This window comes from Mytilus galloprovincialis, chromosome 3 (genome assembly GCF_965363235.1).
Source record: "Mytilus galloprovincialis chromosome 3, xbMytGall1.hap1.1, whole genome shotgun sequence".
Classification (NCBI taxonomy): Eukaryota; Metazoa; Mollusca; class Bivalvia; order Mytilida; family Mytilidae; genus Mytilus; species Mytilus galloprovincialis.
This window is the reverse complement of record NC_134840.1, coordinates 60,146,363-60,153,843: the sequence shown is the minus strand read 5'-3', so window position 1 is coordinate 60,153,843 and position 7,481 is coordinate 60,146,363. Positions and strand designations below refer to the sequence as shown.

The window sequence follows — 7,481 nt, the reverse complement described above, 5'->3', positions numbered from 1 at the left end:
TGCCTGTGACTTCATTTCCTAATGTTGTTCTTATACACCAATCAATTGCTGTGCTGAATAATATCTGAGATATTATACACGCTTGTCATACCCTATATGTTACTTGCAACAATAACTAATTCTGACTGTTGACCATTATGTAATACACAGCATTCATAGTTGTTGTAGAAAGCTTATATATAATAAGATGATCATTTTAATTGCACCATATGCTCTAAGGATTGACCATAGGCAACTTTTTATATTACTGCTAAGGCCTACGACATTCGATGAGATTAAGGACTAGTTTGTTTTGCCAATCTATACTCTATTATATTTCAGATGGTAAAAATATGGTCGGTACATCCTCTACCTGATCTAAATTCTGCCTGCTATTTTCTCCGAATTTCACCTAAATCATCATCTATTCTGTTTAAAAGTAGGCACTGACAGCAAAGTTATTCTACGCCAGTTGTTGCAGTCACTTCGATCTCCTTATTTGAGTAGTTTTATTATGAGACCATTTGCCAGATATGTCTTAACAGCCCATGAAACATGGTCGTGCTAGTTTCTATGTCTACTTTAGGAATTTCAGCTATTAATGCATGAATGGAAATGGGAATGTGTCAAATACACAACAACCCGACCAAAGAACAGCAAAACTATGTCTAGTAACATCTCCCTGGTGTTCAGTGTCCAAGTGATGCTTCTTTGAAGTTTTCAGTCCAGCTTTTCAGTTGATGACTTTCTGAGGCTAACACTTTACCATACTTGGACTTGCATGGAACACTGGAGCTTGTGTGTTTACCACTTAATTATTTTGTGATTATATGGACAGTCCTAATTTCTCTTTTAAAAGCTGCTGTCTACTTTTGCAAGTGACTCTAGGTATATTGCTTTATCTGATTTGGTTGTACGTTTTACTTTTTTGTCTTTGACTAAATAATATTCTTTTCGTAGAGAAGTTTGAATTCGTTCTGATTTTGTCCTATTTAGTTTTGTCTTTATGTCTTTTCTCTGCTCATCCAGGTGTTATCACTTATCCATTTCTTTCTTTCACGTTTTCTGAGTCCTAGAGTGTTTCTTGATGTTTCTTTAAACACTGTTTCGATCTTACTCCAGCCCTGTTCTAAGCTTTCTACAACGCTTGGCTCATTGTTTTGTAGGATTTCTAACACTTAAAATCCTATTTTGAATTCGATTTAAAATTTCTTCCGAATTTTAGGCTGTTTCAGTATGTGAGAAATTATTTTAAATTAAGGAATGTATCTCCCTCATACAAAGCTCTGATTTCTTGCCTGGCTTTGGCTATACTTTTTGTACCTTTTTGGATAATAGCTCCTTATCTTTTAATAAGCTTTTGATTTTCATCTGTTTAGTCCGCGAGCATCACTGAAGAGATAATCATCTGATGCGTGAACATTGGTACCGTTAATCTTATTGACTGTATCGAATATTTCCCTTTTGTTGGATCTATTCTTTACTGCTTTTCTTAGCTTCAGCCACATTTTACCACTGATCACGTGATGGTCACTACCACAGTCTTCTCCTCACATAGCTCTTATGTTACAAAGTGAGTTTTTCCATTGTCCGTTTATGCTCTATTTTTGTTTTTATCACTAACATTTGTGGAGTTCCAAATAATATAATATGGATGTTTTGTGTGCAAAAAGTGTACCTCCAATAACAAGGTCATTATCTGCACAACAATCAACAAGTAGTTCTCCATTTTCGGTTATAGTGTCAAGTCAATGTTTGATAATTACTTTTTCTCCATCTAAGTTGTCATTTCCTACTTTAGCATTCATGTCACATAAGACAATAAGATGTCATGTCGTGGTGTTTTGCAAGTAATACTTTGAAGTTTCTCATAAAATGTTCTTTTTGTTTCTTCACCCGCATCATTTGTTTGGTGTTCAACATATAATGAATCTTATCTGATCTTATCTTATCTTATAATGTGAGTTTATTGAGGTAATTTATTGTCGGTGCTTTTATTGTTGTTCGGTTAAGACGATGAAATTGTACGATAAGTACTATGTTTATCTGCAGACAGTTAAGACAGAGTAGAACATATTTACGGTTGTTTATTACAAAGCAATTAAATTGCAAGGCAAAGTATAACCACTCTTTCGGGAAAATATCTAAGGTAGAGCTGTTTTGGTTCTTAATATGTTTGGACATTTTTTACTTATTTCACAGTTTGTTGATTTATTTTGATATCATACAAACATACAAAAATTTTATTATTTATCTTTATGATTTGTATATTTGTTAATAAATATTTTCTTAACATATGTGTTACCCATCTCAAATTATGGATAACATTTATGGACGCATGGATATGGATTCAAATGAGGTTAAGTTACTGAATAACTAGCTAATAATGCACCAGGAATATTTTTTAACTTATTGAGCAAAATCGGATGCTATAATCGAAATACTAGCAGTTATTAAATTCAGATTTTATAAATCTTTGAATCAAAGGAAAATATATTTTGAGTTTTTTTGTTTAAATCGTAGCTATGTATGGGCAAAACGTGATATATCCGAAACGCAAAAATTATTGTTGATCGGCCGACGCCAAATATCAGTACAACAATTTGTGTTCACGCATCGATGTCAATATAATGGAATTTAATGCGACTGTCGTACAAGTGAGAGGTATAGCGCTATAAAACCATGTTTAATCCACCATTTTCTACATTTGAAAATGCCTGTACCTAGTCAGGAATATGACAGTTGTCATCCATTCGTTTGATGTGATATCATTTGATTTTGCCATTTGATTAGGGACTTTCCGTTTTGAATTTCCATGGTGGTCAGTATTTTGGTGATTTTACATTTTGTTAGAATTGCAACTGTTTAACATGGACTCATTTAAAAAGGGGGGACATGGAGAGCATTCTTTTACGTATTGACTTTCAAATATTTGGTATAGAGGGTTCCTGACTAAGGTTAAATCCTGAAAAGCGCTTCAGATTTTAATGTAATTAAAAGAGGGTTATTTTCATTATTTTACAGTATTATGTTACTCTATCGGTACCGCTGCTGGTGGATTATCAGTGTCGGAGGGTATTATCAGCTCAATCGTCAGTACAGCACTGTTGATTTATATATAACAAACCTTTCTCAAATATACGTTTATAAATTTATGAGTTATAAAGAAACTAAGGTATTTACTCTCTCAGACAAAATATACCTTGGATTTGGCTATTCGATTGTTCTATTTGTACAGATCTTTATCTGTTTCCGTTCTTATTTTATAGATTTCCTTAGACGTATTTGGCACAACTTTTTTGGGAATTTTGGGTCCTCAATGCTCTTAAACTTTGTACTCGTTTGGCTTTATAACTGTTTTTATCTGAGCGTCACTGATGAGTCTTATGTAGACGAAACTCGCCGCGGTTAGGTGTAATAAATTATAATCCTGGTACCTTCGACAACTAATTATGCATTCTTGGTATTCAAATATTGAGTTCTGAGCGAATGTAATGAATATAAATCGAGAACAGCGTCTTGGACGCATGATTTTCTTATTGTTAAGATTTGAATTTCATTTTTTGGATGTTAAAGTATCATTGTTGTTAGAGCTAACGTGAGGGTACCCAAATCGCACCTATTTTGACTGGTTTTTTTTTTCGCCTACGTTTTTTATGATCCTACATGTATTAGTTTGTGATTAGGTCAGTTTATGGGGAACCACAAGTGGTAGGTCAATGATAGTTGGTATGCATTGGAACATCTCATTGCCATGGAGATTATTTGGCTCCGCCCCCTTAGTCATGATCTATTGACTTTGCAACTTTTGCTTATTTTACATGTATTAGAAGAACTGCTAATGTGAAGTCAGTGATATTTTGAATGCAAATTTATTGTCATTTGCAACAATTCTTTCCATGAAGATTATATAGCCCCACCCACTCTTCATAGTTTATTGACTTTGAAACTTTTACATAGTTTACAAGTTAATGTTTGTACTATCTGTTATACTGAAATAACGAGGTCCAATTTGTTAGCTGGCATTGGGTATATGAAGGCAACAGAGGTATACCGGTGTTCAAAGGTCATAAATCGATTGAGAGAAAACAAATCTGGGTTACAAACTAAAACCGTGGGAAAAACACGCAAAAACATTAATCACAGGGAAACACACAAACAAATAGTATAAAATTCGACACAACATGCAAACTGCAGAACAACAACGACAAACACTACAGGATATAAAATTTGTCACATTGTTTCCTATTATTAAAAGTAGTTTTATCAACATGACTTTATTAGATACTTTTATTCAGTCAAGGACCCGCGGGTGTGTTCCAATCTACTCCTAAAATATTATGCATTTATCAGTTTGTTAATCGTATATCATGCCATTATCAGTAAATGAAGATGTACCCAAGTAACATTTTTGTCAGATCACGAGACTTACAACTGACGTAGATAGTGTCACTCGGAGACGATATCAAAGGTAAATTATTAATTTGTATTTTTACACAGCAAAGAGTATGCTACTAGTAGAGCAAATGCTATTTGAGACAAACACCTTTTTGATATTTATGCATGTAATTTTCGCCTAATTTCGCGGGAATTTCATAGTATGATTAGCTAGTTACTTCATATTTGTAAAACAACAACATATTTTGTTTTTTAAATATTTGGTTCAAATAAAAGTGTAAAGAAAAAACAAACGAAATAAAACATTAACATCAACAAGCAATTTGCAATTGATGCCCTGCTGATAAACATTTTTTTCATGTTTTCAATAATGTCCTGTTGAAATTGAAATGTTCAATGTAAGGAATCGAGTTTGGAAGTAAATCCGACAAAATATGTTTATCTGGATTAAAACTGATTGATTTCTGTTTACTTGAAGTTATATGACAAAATCAAGTTGAGGATTGACTGAATTTTGTTTGCTTAACTTCCAGTAACAAATCTTTCATGTATTTTCAGGACACAGTTATGTACGGTTCATTAAATTCTATCAATTGTTACGACATGGTCTGTGGTTTAATCTTTAATGTCAAGTAACTTGACATTTCAATAAAAATTACAAGAAGTAAACTCGTAGTCTTTAAACATCGAATACCACCTCTATGTTTTTCTGTTTGATACCCCAGATAATTCTTAATTTTTTTCATAGACAGACAATTCGTTCAATTTCCTGATGAAGTAGTAAAAACTGTTGATTTCATACCTCTGATATATACTTTTTTATATTGGTAATAATACATATAGCAAAACTATACTTTTACAGATGTCTGATTTGATACTTTGTGGTCCTTGTGGTAATGCGAACAATAATAAAAATGCCGAGAAATGGTGTACTGTCTGCACAGAGGGATTATGTACAGATTGTGAGAAGGTTCATAATTCTATCAGAACATCACGGAATCACAAACTTAAATCCATCGAAGACAATCGACAAATTAAAGATATTTCTAGTAGTCTAACTTGTAAAGACCATGAGAAGCGTCTCGAACTGTACTGTAAAACACATGATGTTGCAGTTTGTGTAGGTTGCATTCCATCTCATCATCAGACATGCACTGACGTCATTCCTTTAAGAAAAGCTGCTGTAAATACCAGAAATTCAACTGCACTGGCCGATTTAGAGGACACTTTAACCAGAGCATTACTAAATGTTCACCATATCATAACCGATCGTGCTGAAGCATTGAAAAATATTGATTGTCAAAGGCAAAACATCAAAGATACAATAAACAATACACGAGCAAGAATAATGAAAAAAATTGACGACTTAGAACAAAAACTACTTCTTGAATTAAACACAAAATGGGGAAATTGTAGTTCTGAAGCGACCAAACTTTTGAACCGTTTAAAAAAATCAGAACGAGATTTAAATTGTCTCAAGGAGCAAACATCGCAATTGAAATCACTTGCATCAGACATTCAACTTTTCCTTAGAACGCGCCAGATCAACGAAGCTGTCTTCAAGGAAGTGGAAACTATCAAAGAAGAAATTAAGTCTTTGTTCAACTATGAAATACACTTGGAGTTACAATCTTCTATCGTGTCATTAATGACTATGGTGGATCAGCTCGGAAAAATATCCGTTGAGAAGATCTCCATTACTTTACCGTTCAATGCAGGGAAAGTAGATCAAGCTGATATACAACTTTCGGTGCCAGAAATGAAAAGTATTGATAGCATCCAGGTTAAGTTGAAAAAGAGATTTAAAGTGAAACAAAAAGAAGACGAAGAGATTTGGCTAAGTGGATGTACTATGTTACAAAATGGTAATTTGATGATTGCTGATTATAAGGGAGAGGGTGTACTAATGGAATATAATGAAGACGGTCAGCATATTCGTAACATACCATGCTCGGAACCCCCGTTTGATTTGACAGTCATAGACAATGATCGTATTGCTGTTACTTATGGGCACAGGAAGTACATACAGATTTTGAACACAAAGAACCATATTGTAGAGAGGAAAATTAAATTTGATAAAGACTGTTACGGGATATCATACCAGGCTAACAAACTTTTTATTATCATTGATGATGAAATTGTGATATTAGATATCGCAGGAAACGTACTTATAACATTAACAACTGACTGCCGGTTCTATTTAGAAACAACCGTGGATAGAATTTATTATAACAGAGATCATACTGTACAATGTATCTCCATGGCAGGTGAAGAAATATGGGTACATAAAGAGAATTTTTTAGTCTCTCTGGGCGGCATTACTGTGGATGATTATCAAAATGTATTAGTTGCGGATGCAGAGTCGAATTCGCTGATTGTAATACAAAATGATGGAAAATCAAGTAAAACACTACTTTCCGAAACCGATGGTCTAAATAGGCCAACATTTCTTCATTATAACAAAGACAACAAAAGATTACTGTTGTGTAATGAAGATGGAAGTGTTGCTCTTTACAATGTTGAGTAATTTTATGAACTAAATTTCATTTGTTTGTGCATTTATATTATTTTTCATGAATGATTAAGTAAAGCAGAAACTAATTTGGCAATTCATTTTCCTAAACAAATCATGCTTAAAAGCAGTCTTTAATTCAATTATGAAAAGGAACAAATTATTTTAAAGATATCTTCCAATTTACAAATGGTTGTGCAAATAAATGCATCATAGATACCAAGATTAAAATTATGTCATAACTATGATTAAAACAGAGTTTGATTTTATGTTCATATATTGAAGTTAGTTATTTAATTGCTTTTTTATGGACAAATTTAACATCATTTCATTAAAAAAAATGTGTGTACACATTATAGGCATTTTTTCACTAGTTACTAGTACTTTATTTTCATTTGATGAAATTATCACAAGCTGAATGCATACATGTTTATTTGTATTTCAGTGATTTGATATAAGGGATATATCTCTAGTCCTATTACGTAAGACTTCTTAGGTTCATATCGTTTTCATTCAAAGTCTTTTATCGGATATAAACCACACAATGATAGTTAAGGATGTTCGCTACTCTGTTAAAAAATAACAAGCTTTT

The 7,481-nt window shown here is 32.9% G+C and overlaps 1 long non-coding RNA gene across 1 annotated transcript; it reads left to right on the top strand.

Annotated features, from left to right (window-relative positions):
* The first annotated feature begins 4,245 nt into the window (after positions 1–4,245).
* On the top strand, positions 4,246–7,262 carry LOC143068510 (uncharacterized). The gene is made up of 2 exons (XR_012976187.1): positions 4,246–4,450; positions 5,240–7,262. It is a non-coding gene; the product is annotated as an uncharacterized LOC143068510 (long non-coding RNA).
* Positions 7,263–7,481: the final 219 nt, after the last annotated feature.